The sequence below is a fragment of the Cherax quadricarinatus genome, chromosome 92 (assembly GCF_038502225.1).
Source record: "Cherax quadricarinatus isolate ZL_2023a chromosome 92, ASM3850222v1, whole genome shotgun sequence".
In the NCBI taxonomy this organism is placed as follows: domain Eukaryota; kingdom Metazoa; phylum Arthropoda; class Malacostraca; order Decapoda; family Parastacidae; genus Cherax; species Cherax quadricarinatus.
In genome coordinates, this window is record NC_091383.1 from 3,460,351 (window position 1) to 3,475,470 (window position 15,120).

General features: G+C 40.4%; 1 long non-coding RNA gene across 5 annotated transcripts in view; it reads left to right on the forward strand.

Annotated features, from left to right (window-relative positions):
* LOC138855372 (uncharacterized) overlaps positions 1-15,120 on the forward strand; it is a 50,884-nt gene that overhangs the window by 32,547 nt on the left and 3,217 nt on the right. For 4 of the 5 annotated variants that reach the window (XR_011394606.1, XR_011394608.1, XR_011394605.1 and 1 more), the window contains one exon: positions 6,159-7,504. This is a non-coding gene — a long non-coding RNA (uncharacterized lncRNA). Of the gene's footprint in view, positions 1-6,158; positions 7,505-15,120 lie in introns of those variants that run through there. The other variant, XR_011394604.1, reaches the window with a different exon arrangement.

Here is a 15,120-nt window from a genome sequence, read left to right on the forward strand (position 1 = left end):
ATGTTGAAACACATGCATGTACAGGTTTTACATATGTATTTATGATAAGGTGTTTTTTAACTATAGTTTTAAAAATGCTTAACCAGTGGTTCTGGAGATTTCTGGTAGACAGTTCCAGATTTTGGGCCCATTTATGCATAATGAGTTTTTGAAAAGATTTAGCCTTACATTGGGAATGTCATAGAAGTTTTTGTGCCTAGTGTTGTGTCTGAGTCCTGTTGCAACTGCCAAGAAAGTGTTTCGGGTCGGGATTTATATTAGAATTTATTGTTCTGTAAATGTAGGTTGTACAATAGTATGAGTTAATGTTTTGTATAGCCAGTAAGTATAGGTCTTTGAAAAGTGAAGGAGGAGGGTTGTCTAGCAGTGGATTGTGTGATAAGTTGCACTGTGGCTTTTTGTTGTTATTATTGATTTTAGGTGGTTTGTTGTTGTGGAACCCCAGGCACAAATATTGGTAGATCAGTGAATAGTATAGTGTAAGTAGTGGTGTTTGTGGTACATAGTAACATATAGTGTAAGTAGTGGTGCTTGTGGTACATAGTAACATATAGTGTAAGTAGTGGTGTTTGTGGTACATAGTAACATATAGTGTAAGTAGTGGTGTTTGTGGTACATAGTAACATATAGTGTAAGTAGTGGTGTTTGTGGTACATAGTAACATATAGTGTAAGTAGTGGTGTTTGTGGTACATAGTAACATATAGTGTAAGTAGTGGTGTTTGTGGTACATAGTAACATATAGTGTAAGTAGTGGTGTTTGTGGTACATAGTAACATATAGTGTAAGTAGTGGTGTTTGTGGTACATAGTAACATATAGTGTAAGTAGTGGTGTTTGTGGTACATAGTAACATATAGTGTAAGTAGTGGTGTTTGTGGTACATAGTAACATATAGTGTAAGTAGTGGTGTTTGTGGTACATAGTAACATATAGTGTAAGTAGTGGTGTTTGTGGTACATAGTAACATATAGTGTAAGTAGTGGTGTTTGTGGTACATAGTAACATATAGTGTAAGTAGTGGTGTTTGTGGTACATAGTAACATATATAGGTAGTAGGTTGGTAGACAGCAACCACCCAGGGAAGTACTACCATCCTGCCAGATGACTGTGAAACAAAAACCTGTAACGGTTTTGCATGATGGTAGGATTGCTGGTTTCTTTTTCTGTCTCATAAACACGCTAAGATAACAGGGATATCTTGCTACTCCTACTTACACTTTGGTCACACTTCACAGACACGCACATGCATATATATATATACATACATCTAGGTTTTTCTCCTTTTTCTAAATAGCTCTTGTTCTTTTTTATTTCTTCTATTGTCCATGGGGAAGTGGAAAAGAATCTTTCCTCCGTAAGCAATGCGTGTCGTATGAGGCGACTAAAATGCCGGGAGCAATGGGCTAGTAACCCCTTCTCCTGTATACAATTACTAAAAAAGAGAAGAAGAAAAACTTTATAAAACTGGGTTGCTTAAATGTGCGTGGATGTAGTGCGGATGACAAGAAACAGATGATTGCTGATGTTATGAATGAAAAGAAGTTGGATGTCCTGGCCCTAAGCGAAACAAAGCTGAAGGGGGTAGGAGAGTTTCAGTGGGGGGAAATAAATGGGATTAAATCTGGAGTATCTGAGAGAGTTAGAGCAAAGGAAGGGGTAGCAGTAATGTTAAATGATCAGTTATGGAAGGAGAAAAGAGAATATGAATGTGTAAATTCAAGAATTATGTGGATTAAAGTAAAGGTTGGATGCGAGAAGTGGGTCATAATAAGCGTGTATGCACCTGGAGAAGAGAGGAATGCAGAGGAGAGAGAGAGATTTTGGGAGATGTTAAGTGAATGTATAGGAGCCTTTGAACCAAGTGAGAGAGTAATTGTGGTAGGGGACTTGAATGCTAAAGTAGGAGAAACTTTTAGAGAGGGTGTGGTAGGTAAGTTTGGGGTGCCAGGTGTAAATGATAATGGGAGCCCTTTGATTGAACTTTGTATAGAAAGGGGTTTAGTTATAGGTAATACATATTTTAAGAAAAAGAGGATAAATAAGTATACACGATATGATGTAGGGCGAAATGACAGTAGTTTGTTGGATTATGTATTGGTAGATAAAAGACTGTTGAGTAGACTTCAGGATGTACATGTTTATAGAGGGGCCACAGATATATCAGATCACTTTCTAGTTGTAGCTACACTGAGAGTAAAAGGTAGATGGGATACAAGGAGAATAGAAGCATCAGGGAAGAGAGAGGTGAAGGTTTATAAACTAAAAGAGGAGGCAGTTAGGGTAAGATATAAACAGCTATTGGAGGATAGATGGGCTAATGAGAGCATAGGCAATGGGGTCGAAGAGGTATGGGGTAGGTTTAAAAATGTAGTGTTAGAGTGTTCAGCAGAAGTTTGTGGTTACAGGAAAGTGGGTGCAGGAGGGAAGAGGAGCGATTGGTGGAATGATGATGTAAAGAGAGTAGTAAGGGAGAAAAAGTTAGCATATGAGAAGTTTTTACAAAGTAGAAGTGATGCAAGGAGGGAAGAGTATATGGAGAAAAAGAGAGAAGTTAAGAGAGTGGTGAAGCAATGTAAAAAGAGAGCAAATGAGAGAGTGGGTGAGATGTTATCAACAAATTTTGTTGAAAATAAGAAAAAGTTTTGGAGTGAGATTAACAAGTTAAGAAAGCCTAGAGAACAAATGGATTTGTCAGTTAAAAATAGGAGAGTAGAGTTATTAAATGGAGAGTTAGAGGTATTGGGAAGATGGAAGGAATATTTTGAGGAATTGTTAAATGTTGATGAAGATAGGGAAGCTGTGATTTCGTGTACGTATAGGGCAAGGAGGAATAACATCTTGTAGGAGTGAGGAAGAGCCAGTTGTGAGTGTGGGGGAAGTTCGTGAGGCAGTAGGTAAAATGAAAGGGGGTAAGGCAGCCGGGATTGATGGGATAAAGATAGAAATGTTAAAAGCAGGTGGGGATATAGTTTTGGAGGGGTTGGTGCAATTATTTAATAAATGTATGGAAGAGGGTAAGGTACCTAGGGATTGGCAGAGAGCATGCATAGTTCCCTTGTATAAAGGCAAAGGGGATAAAAGAGAGTGCAAAAATTATAGGGGGATAAGTCTGTTGAGTGTACCTGGTAAAGTGTATGGTAGAGTTATAATTGAAAGAATTAAGAGTAAGACGGAGAATAGGATAGCAGATGAACAAGGAGGCTTTAGGAAAGGTAGGGGGTGTGTGGACCAGGTGTTTACAGTGAAACATATAAGTGAACAGTATTTAGATAAGGCTAAAGAGGTCTTTGTGGCATTTATGGATTTGGAAAAGGCGTATGACAGGGTGGATAGGGGGGCAATGTGGCAGATGTTGCAAGTGTATGGTGTAGGAGGTAGGTTACTGAAAGCAGTGAAGAGTTTTTACGAGGATAGTGAGGCTCAAGTTAGAGTATGTAGGAAAGAGGGAAATTTTTTCCCAGTAAAAGTAGGCCTTAGACAAGGATGTGTGATGTCACCGTGGTTGTTTAATATATTTATAGATGGGGTTGTAAGAGAAGTAAATGCGAGGGTCTTGGCAAGAGGCGTGGAGTTAAAAGATAAAGAATCACACACAAAGTGGGAGTTGTCACAGCTGCTCTTTGCTGATGACACTGTGCTCTTGGGAGATTCTGAAGAGAAGTTGCAGAGATTGGTGGATGAATTTGGTAGGGTGTGCAAAAGAAGAAAATTAAAGGTGAATACAGGAAAGAGTAAGGTTATGAGGATAACAAAAAGATTAGGTGATGAAAGATTGAATATCAGATTGGAGGGAGAGAGTATGGAGGAGGTGAACGTATTCAGATATTTGGGAGTGGACGTGTCAGCGGATGGGTCTATGAAAGATGAGGTGAATCATAGAATTGATGAGGGAAAAAGAGTGAGTGGTGCACTTAGGAGTCTGTGGAGACAAAGAACTTTGTCCTTGGAGGCAAAGAGGGGAATGTATGAGAGTATAGTTTTACCAACGCTCTTATATGGGTGTGAAGCGTGGGTGATGAATGTTGCAGCGAGGAGAAGGCTGGAGGCAGTGGAGATGTCATGTCTGAGGGCAATGTGTGGTGTGAATATAATGCAGAGAATTCGTAGTTTGGAAGTTAGGAGGAGGTGCGGGATTACCAAAACTGTTGTCCAGAGGGCTGAGGAAGGGTTGTTGAGGTGGTTCGGACATGTAGAGAGAATGGAGCAAAACAGAATGACTTCAAGAGTGTATCAGTCTGTAGTGGAAGGAAGGCGGGGTAGGGGTCGGCCTAGGAAGGGTTGGAGGGAGGGGGTAAAGGAGGTTTTGTGTGCGAGGGGCTTGGACTTCCAGCAGGCATGCGTGAGCGTGTTTGATAGGAGTGAATGGAGACAAATGGTTTTTAATACTTGACGTGCTGTTGGAGTGTGAGCAAAGTAACATTTATGAAGGGATTCAGGGAAACCGGCAGGCCGGACTTGAGTCCTGGAGATGGGAAGTACAGTGCCTGCACTCTGAAGGAGGGGTGTTAATGTTGCAGTTTAAAAACTGTAGTGTAAAGCACCCTTCTGGCAAGACAGTGATGGAGTGAATGATGGTGAAAGTTTTTCTTTTTCGGGCCACCCTGCCTTGGTGGGAATCGGCCGGTGTGATAATAAAATAAAATAGTAACATATAGTGTAAGTAGTGGTGTTTGTGGTACATAGTAACATATAGTGTAAGTAGTGGTGTTTGTGGTACATAGTAACATATAGTGTAAGTAGTGGTGTTTGTGGTACATAGTAACATATCTTTGAGAGGATGACAACTGTTTTAGAAACCTTTTTTGTTATGTGTTGGATATGGGTGTTGAATTTTAGGTTGCTGTCAAGGTGCACACCAGGAATTTTCCCTCATTATGTTTAGCAGTAAGGATGTTGTTAAGCATATTTAGTTGGTCCTCACTTGCTCTACTCCCAAACATAATGTAAAAGGTTTTGTCTATATTAAGTATGAGTTTATTGATGGTCAACCAGGTTGTTGTTTTTGTGAGTTCTTCATTAGCAGTAGTGTTGAATGAGGCTAAATTTGGGTGAGAGATGACAAAAGTTGTGTTGTCAGCAAAGATAATAAGCGTAAGTTGATGTGATACACCTGGAAGATCATTGATGTATAAAAGGAAAAGGAGGGGGCCAAGAATACTACCCTGTGGTACACCAGTGTCCAGGTCGAGGAGGTTGTGTCATTGACAGACATATTGCTTTCTCTTAGTGAGGTAGGACTTGATAAATGCAAGCACATGGCCTCTTATACTGTAATGATCAAGCTTGAGGAGTAGGATGGTGTGGTCTACTGTATCAAAAGCTTTCTTAAGATTGATGAAAGGTCCAAGTGGTTATTCATTTTTATTCAATGCTGTGTAAAGTAGGTCTAGCATTTTTATTATTGCATCATTTGTGCTTTTGTTTCTCCTGAAGCCAAACTGGCAGGGGTTGAGGATGTTATGTGATGTTGTGAAGGAATGTAACCTTTTGTGTATGAGTTTCTTGAAGATTTTGGAAAGTAAAGGCAAGTTTGATATTGGCTATAATTGTTTCTATCTGTTGGGTCACCACCTTTGTGGATTGGTGTAATCCTTGCTAGCTTGAGTGTTGCCAGGAAAGTGTTAGTATCTAGCGATTTGTTGAAGAGTAATGCAGTGGTGGGTGAAAGGATTTGAGCCGCTCGTTTATACAGCAGTGGTGGCACTTGGGCTACATTCCTTGATTTGTTTTTTAGAGAGTTAATAATCATGATAACCTCAGTGGGCTGTGTTGGTGTAAGTTAGAGGGATGTTGGGAAGTTATGGCATTTTATTGAGCAGTTCTTCAATCTTTGTCAGTTAAAGATTGAGACACTTATGCAGCATATGGGAATCTTTATTCAGGAAACGTTTCGCCACACAGTGGCTTCATCAGTCCATTGTGGACTGATGTCCACTGTGTGGCGAAACGTTTCCTAAATAAAGATTCCCCATATGCTGCATAAGTGTCTCAATCTTCAACTTGTCGGTTTTTCAAACCATTCATCACACCTTTGTCAGTTAGTTTATTAAATCCATCTCCTGTAGTAACTGGGTTGATTGATGCCATCCAGATTAGATCTTTACAATGGCTCTCCAGTAATAGTGTCATATAAATATTTTATAAATTTTGTTTCCAGAAACTGTGTGTCTCCCACTGAGGTAGTGACCCAAACAAAGAAGAAATGCTTTTGCCATCACAGTCTTGCCAGAGTCGCACTGATACTACACCTCAAAACTGTTAATGTCTCCACCTGTCCTTTAGGGTGCAGGTACTATACTTCCTTAGTTGTGTTGTATAGTAATTGAAGAGAATTATTGGATAGATGTATTTGAAATATTTGTCATTTTATATTAGTGATTTATATTAAAAGTCATATACAGTAGACCGTCATTTAACACGGTTTTGTCTTGCACGTTTTGGTTATAGCACAATTGAAGAATTGCGGCATTTTTTTTGTTTGACACTTCATAAAATTAGTTTAACACAGTTGCGGGAGGCAAAAAAAATTTTGAGCCTGCGGTCGCCCATGGGGCAGGATGGGCTACAGCCATCCCCCCGCTACCCCCACCACCCTCCCAGCCTTCAGTTCGGTTCATACATGTGTTGGACGAATCTGTGCCAGTAGCTCCCTGTGTTTGTTTAGATATGTATTATCTAAAATGCCGACTTTGTGGTCTATTTTCGTATAGTATTTATGGTTGTATTCTCGTTTTCTTGGTCTCATTTGATAGAATGGAAAGCATATTATAGAACCTGGAAATGGAGCTCAAAGTAGGGGAAATGTTTGATTTTTGCTTATGTTCAAAAGTAAACAAATGATGTCATTGTCCAATAAATGTCCAACTAGCCATTCTAATATGCAGTCATGAATGGGTTGATGTAATTTTTACAATTATTACAGTATTGCAGTAGTCTGCATAACAGTAAATCTTCTATTTTTTGTTTGAATAAAAATTCAAAATAGAAAGCAAGAGTAATATCAGAGAGGCCTGGAGACGTGACTGATGAACAAAGAAAATGTTATTTTAGAGCCAGGAATGTCTGCATTGTTCATTCTGGATTTTATTTTGAAATTGTCATATTTTTTTAATTTTCATGAAATTGGCCAAATTGCAAATTTCTGACCACGTTATTGGGTAGTTGAAATCGGTAAATGGGCAGTTTCTTGTACTCAGTTGATAGAAAAAATGGATTTCTAAAAAAATAGTTATGAGTTTGGTCAACTGGAACAATGGAATTAGTGTAAGCAACAGAAGTCCAGAGGTCATACTGCAGCTTTATACATCATTAGTAAGGCCTCACCTAGATTATGCAGCTCAATTCTGGTCTCCATATTACAGAATGGACATAAATTCGTTAGAAAACATTCAGCGTAGGATGACTAAATTAATACATAGCATTAGAAATCTTCCTTATGAAGAAAGATTGAAGACTCTTAAGTTACATTCACTTGTTAGACGAAGAATGAGGGGAGACCTGATAGAAGTGTATAAGTGGAAGATAGGTATTAATAAAGGGGATATTAACAAGGTCTTGAGGATATCTCTCCAAGAGAGAACCCGCAGTAATGGATTTAAATTAGATAAGTTTAGATTTAGAAAGGACATAGGAAAGTATTGGTTTGGAAATAGGGTAGTTGATGAGTGGAACAGTCTACCTAGTTGGGTTATTGAGGCTAGGACTTTGGGTAGTTTCAAATTTAGGTTGGATAAGTACATGAGTGGGAGGGGTTGGATTTGAGTGGGACTTGCACATCAGAGCTTATTTCTTGGGTAGCATTGAAAATTGGGTTGGTCAAATGTTTGTTAGTGGGATGAATTGTAAAGGACCTGCCTAGTATGGGCCAACAGGCCTGCTGCAGTGTTCCTCCTTTCTTATGTTCTTATGTTCTAAAATAGGGCTCAAAGTGGGCGAAATAGCCAATTTGTAAATATCGCCGAGGTCGCTAATTTGCGAGAGCATAATTCCGTCAGTTTTCCATCAATTTTTGTGTTTTTGGTGTCATTACAATCGGGAAAAGATTCTCTATCATTTCATAAGAAAATAATTTTTTTTTTTTTTTTTTTTTTTTTTTTTTTTTATTTTGTGACACCAGGAGACACTTCAGGATTGGGGGTTGCGACAGTGAAGGGGTTAATTATTAAGGATTTGTATCTGTGTGCCTCTGACAAGACAGTGATGGTGTGAATGATGGTCAAAGTGTCTCTTCTTTTTTGGGTCACCCTACCTCGTTGCTGTGTTTTTACTGAATCATCTTACACAGTGGATCGTCGGGTAACGGTGGCATCGGCTAACGCCAAAATCGGATAGCGGCACGTTTTTGTGTCAAAATATTGGCTCGGCTAATACCCAAGAACTTGGTTAAGGGCATTCATCCCGAATGTGTCCGCGCAGCCTGAGCCCATGTAAAGCCAGTGTGCCATTGTTTACAAGTCAGGGAGGACGATTCCTCGTGTACATGCAATATATTTTGTATTCCATTGTTTTTAGTGCTTATAACTGCTAAATAAGCCACCATGGGCCTAAAGAAAGCTTCTAGTGCCAGCCCTGTGGTAAAGAAGGAAAGAAGTACAATAGAATTCGAGAAAAAACTCGTAGCAAAGTACCAAAGTGGAGGAGGAAGAGAGAGGGGAAAATGTGCCTTCTGCAGTGATTCTACGATATGTACGATAATAAAGCAGCAGGTTTTGATAAAGGCTATAGTGCCAGCCAGCGATAAAGTGTAGAATTAACAGTGTAGCAAGTAAGTTAAGGGAGTAAGTGATAGAAAAACGACACGAAAATAACTCTCCAATGTTGTTTTATGTGCATCGGGCCGCTGAACATACGCCGCCCTGCTACGTATCTTCCATCACCCTAAACCTCTGCCAGCATCTCCTCCATCAAACTAACTAATTAAACTAACCTCCTCCAAGGTAAGTGTAAATATAAAAGGACCCCAATGGAAATACGTCACTCCGGCTTTTTTTGGGTTATCCCAGATACTTTACACATTTGCTGCTATGTATGATAATCTATGTAACTGTATTTGTGTATACCTGAATAAACTTACTTAATTATTTATAAATTAAAATGTAAATATTTCTTATTTATAAATTACATACATTGTTTAAGTGTGATAGTGTTGGTGAGCTCTGCTGCCGCCTCCACCACCACTAATATGTACGGCATCTCTCTGTGGCCCTTATAAACCCAACAACAACACTTCCATCACTTTACTTCTCTCATACATTATGACATATTTTATTCATTCTAGAGTATATATCATGTTTCTATGTTATTAATATTGTTTATGATATATTAGGTGAATTGTGATAGATAAATAAGCCATCCTAGGTAATAGGTTGGTAGACAGCAACCGCCCACGAAGGTACTACCGTCCTGCCAAGTGAGTGTAAAACGAAAGCCTGTAATTGTTTAACATGATGGTAGGATTGCTGGTGTCCTTTTTTTCTGTCTCATGAACATGCAAGATTTCAGGTACGTCTTGTTACTTCTACTTACACTTAGGTCACACTGCACATACATGTACAAGCACATATATACACACACCCCTCTGGGTTTTCTTCTATTTTCTTTCTAGTTCTTATTCTTGTTTATTTTCTCTTATCTCCATGGGGAAGTGGAACAGAATTCTTCCTCCATAAGCCATGCGTGTTGTAAGAGGCAACTAAAATGCCGGGAGCAAGGGGATAGTAACCCCTTCTCCCGTATAAATTACTAAATTTAAAAAGAGAAACTTTCATTTTTCTTTTTGGGCCACCCTGCCTTGGTGTGATATGGCCGGTTTGTTGAAAAAAAAAAAAAGCCATATAGGTGATATTAGCGTCATATTGAAGCATAATAAACTCGCTTTCCTCTCCCCTCCTACCTGTCTGCCATACACCAACAAGAGTCAATAAAGGTATGTGTGACGTTAAATGTTCATTTATCCATTTTATTAGTGCTTTGTATTTGTCATTGTTTTCTGTATATATATATCTATATTTAATCTTTAAAAAATATATTTTTTGTTAATACTTTTGGCTGTCTGAAACAGATTAATTGGATTTCCATTATTTCTTATGGGGAAAATTAATTCGGCTAAGGGAAAAATTGGTTAAAGGCAAGCTCTCTGGAATGGATTTATGCCATTACCCGAGGGTCCACTATACAGTGGACCCCCGCTTAACAATCACCTCCAAATGCGACCAATTATGTAAGTGTATTTATGTAAGTGCGTTTGTACGTGTATGTTTGGGGGTCTGAAATGGACTAATCTACTTCACAATATTCCTTATGGGAAAAAATTCGGTCAGTACTGGCACCTGAACATACTACTGGAATGAAAAAAGTTCGTTAACCGGGGGTCCACTGTATATAAAAAACATCATTTGTTGTTTCTCAGGTGCTGTATAATCAGTACAAGTTTAGAGCTTCCCAACGACTCTGAAGGTAAGTCTGTAAGGCTGGATTATAAAAGGCTGAACAGCTTGCCTTGTGAAACTCTTATGTATTGAGAGGATCACTTTGTTAATTATTGTAAAAAGTGTAGTAGCATCATAATTTTATGTGTGTTTAAAGATTAATAAGTTTGTCATCTCATGAGAATGGAATAATGTGAATTTGTAAAATACTTTTTCGTTAGATTTTGGACTTCAGGTTCTCAGCGACTTAGTGGGGTTATGTTCCCACAAAACTATCGAAAATATTTTAAGTCATATATGAATTACATGATAAATAAGTCAAATAACTACTGTCACTGAATAATAAACAAATAATTACTCTAAATACCAGTACTGAAAAGTCAGTAAATAAATACAAGTTATGGACTTGTTGCCTTCATATTGGGTAATTATCTCAAGTTTCACCTCCAAAATACAGTGGACCCCCGGTTAACGATATTTTTTCATTCCATAAGTATGTTCAGGTGCCAGTACTGACCGAATTTATTCCCATAAGGAATATTGTGAAGTAGATTAGTCCATTTCAGACCCCCAAACAAACACGTACAAACGCACTTACATAAATACACTTACATAATTGGTCGCATTCGGAGGTAATCGTTATGCGGGGGTCCACTGTAATTGTTGCCACACCATCGTAAAGTAGAAATATCCCGAGTCAAACCATTGTAGGTTGAGGCGCACCTGTAGTGTGTGGTATTGTGATAAAAGAATAGCCATTTACTGCAGGAATATTGCTCTAGTACATGTGTTTGAGGACACTTTCCATTTTATCACAGGAATTTTTTTTGTATGTATTTCAAAGTTAAAAAGGAGAACGATGTATTTATTGTTTGTGGTTCATGTATATTTGTAAATACTGTAGGGGTTACACAGCACCTGGCTTGGTTATGCAAAACTTGGCTTGGTTATGTAATACCTGCTTTGCTTATGCAATATCAGACTTGGTTGCAACATCTGGCTGAGCTATACAACACCTGGCTGAGCTATACAACACCTGGCTGAGCTATACAACACCTGGCTGGGCTATAAAACACCTGGCTGGGCTATAAAACACCTGGCTGGGCTATAAAACACCTGGCTGGGCTATAAAACACCTGGCTGGGCTATAAAACACCTGGCTGGGCTATAAAACACCTGGCTGGGCTATAAAACACCTGGCTGGGCTATAAAACACCTGGCTGGGCTATAAAACACCTGGCTGGGCTATAAAACACCTGGCTTAGTTATACTCAGATGATCTCTACAGATTCAGCATTTTCCATAAATGTAACATCAAATGTAAATGTAACATCTCACATCTAACAAGCAAATGTTTTTGTCTGCTAGATGGTTTGTATATAAGATCAAATGAATAGATCTTTGATTATGCAGCATCCTCGGCTGGGGTTGAACTAGAGTAAAAAACATGATAGTTACATCATTTTTTTTGATCTGGTGTTAGTGTTAGCAAAGTAGGAATAATCAGGGGATTCAGAGACCCTGGTTAGTGCGACTTTGAGTCCTGGAGGTGGGAAGTACAGTACCTGCACTCTGAAGGATGAGTGAGGATGTTACAGTTCTGGAGGTGGGAAGTACAGTACCTGTACTCTGAAGGATGAGTGAGGATGTTACAGTTCTGGAGGTGGGAAGTACAGTACCTGTACTCTGAAGGATGAGTGAGGATGTTACAGTTCTGGAGGTGGGAAGTACAGTACCTGCACTCTGAAGGATGAGTGAGGATGTTACAGTTCTGGAGGTGGGAAGTACAGTGCCTGCACTCTGAAGGATGAGTGAGGATGTTACAGTTCTGGAGGTGGGAAGTACAGTACCTGCACTCTGAAGGATGAGTGAGGATGTTACAGTTCTGGAGGTGGGAAGTACAGTACCTGTACTCTGAAGGATGAGTGAGGATGTTACAGTTCTGGAGGTGGGAAGTACAGTACCTGCACTCTGAAGGATGAGTGAGGATGTTACAGTTCTGGAGGTGGGAAGTACAGTACCTGTACTCTGAAGGATGAGTGAGGATGTTACAGTCCTGGAGGTGGGAAGTACAGTACCTGCACTCTGAAGGATGAGTGAGGATGTTACAGTTCTGGAGGTGGGAAGTACAGTATCTGCACTCTGAAGGATGAGTGAGGATGTTACAGTCCTGGAGGTGGGAAGTACAGTACCTGCACTCTGAAGGATGAGTGAGGATGTTACAGTCCTGGAGGTGGGAAGTACAGTACCAGCACTCTGAAGGATGAGTGAGGATGTTACAGTCCTGGAGGTGGGAAGTACAGTACCTGTACTCTGAAGGATGAGTGAGGATGTTACAGTCCTGGAGGTGGGAAGTACAGTACCTGCACTCTGAAGGATGGGTGAGGATGTTGCAGTTCTGGAGGTGGGAAGTACAGTACCTGCACTCTGAAGGATGGGTGAGGATGTTGCAGTTCTGGAGGTGGGAAGTACAGTACCTGCACTCTGAAGGATGAGTGAGGATGTTACAGTTCTGGAGGTGGGAAGTACAGTACCTGCACTCTGAAGGATGAGTGAGGATGTTACAGTTCTGGAGGTGGGAAGTACAGTACCTGTACTCTGAAGGATGGGTGAGGATGTTACAGTGCTGGAGGTGGGAAGTACAGTACCTGCACTCTGAAGGATGAGTGAGGATGTTACAGTTCTGGAGGTGGGAAGTACAGTACCTGTACTCTGAAGGATGGGTGAGGATGTTACAGTGCTGGAGGTGGGAAGTACAGTACCTGCACTCTGAAGGATGGGTGAGGATGTTACAGTTCTGGAGGTGGGAAGTACAGTACCTGCACTCTGAAGGATGGGTGAGGATGTTACAGTTCTGGAGGTGGGAAGTACAGTACCTGCACTCTGAAGGATGGGTGAGGATGTTACAGTTCTGGAGGTGGGAAGTACAGTACCTGCACTCTGAAGGATGGGTGAGGATGTTACAGTTCTGGAGGTGGGAAGTACAGTACCTGCACTCTGAAGGATGGGTGAGGATGTTACAGTTCTGGAGGTGGGAAGTACAGTACCTGCACTCTGAAGGATGGGTGAGGATGTTACAGTTCTGGAGGTGGGAAGTACAGTACCTGCACTCTGAAGGATGGGTGAGGATGTTACAGTCCTGGAGGTGGGAAGTACAGTACCTGCACTCTGAAGGATGGGTGAGGATGTTACAGTCCTGGAGGTGGGAAGTACAGTACCTGCACTCTGAAGGATGGGTGAGGATGTTACAGTCCTGGAGGTGGGAAGTACAGTACCTGTACTCTGAAGGATGAGTGAGGATGTTACAGTTCTGGAGGTGGGAAGTACAGTACCTGCACTCTGAAGGATGGGTGAGGATGTTACAGTTCTGGAGGTGGGAAGTACAGTACCTGTACTCTGAAGGATGAGTGAGGATGTTACAGTCCTGGAGGTGGGAAGTACAGTACCTGTACTCTGAAGGATGAGTGAGGATGTTACAGTCCTGGAGGTGGGAAGTACAGTACCTGCACTCTGAAGGATGAGTGAGGATGTTACAGTTCTGGAGGTGGGAAGTACAGTACCTGCACTCTGAAGGATGAGTGAGGATGTTACAGTCCTGGAGGTGGGAAGTACAGTACCTGCACTCTGAAGGATGAGTGAGGATGTTACAGTCCTGGAGGTGGGAAGTACAGTACCTGCACTCTGAAGGATGAGTGAGGATGTTACAGTCCTGGAGGTGGGAAGTACAGTACCTGTACTCTGAAGGATGGGTGAGGATGTTACAGTTCTGGAGGTGGGAAGTACAGTACCTGTACTCTGAAGGATGGGTGAGGATGTTACAGTTCTGGAGGTGGAAAGTACAGTACCTGCACTCTGAAGGATGGGTGAGGATGTTTCAGGATGGACAGTCGTGTGTGTAGTGGACCATGCATTGCGAATCTCGGGTCAGCTGGTCGGTGAATTAAGAGTGAGTACAAGTCCGTGTTACTGATAACATCTACCCTTTCTCTGGTAATAAGTCTCGTAGGTCAATTGTTTATGTTATGTAATTTTCCATCAGGATATGTTGTATTCTCGCTCTTTATATTAGGTAAACTATAGTCATAGTTCCCATTTTTATTTGTACCCTCTTATGCCATTCCATATTCTGTTAAGCACTGGGATAATACAGGAGATGGGTTCACTTGCTGGGATACCTCAGGCAGAGTGGGTAAAGGTCTCACAATTTTCAGAATTTTTTTCATTGTGCCCACCATCCCAGGCAGGGTGACCTAAAAAGAAAAACATAATTTTTCTTTTATATTTAGTGATGTATACAGGAGAAGGTGTACTAGCCCCTTGCTGCTGGCATTTTAGTAGCCTCTTATGACACACGACTTTCAGAGGAAAAATTATTTTCTTATGCTTAGATGTTGGTGGCATAGCAGTGTGGTATAGTTGTCTTAGTCATGGAACAATGATGTATAAAGCCAGGATTACCTATACATCTATCATTTACAAGTCAGAGTAATGGCATAGACATGTACAATATTGTACAGTACATACAGTGGTACCTCGGGATATGAAATTAATTAGTTCCAGAATGCTGTTTGAGTGCCGATACCAAACAAATTTGTTCCCATAAGGAATAATGTTGGTTTAGAAAGACACGTAAGCAAACACTATGACATATTTATTAGAAAACGTTTCGGTCCTGGGACCTTGATCACTTCT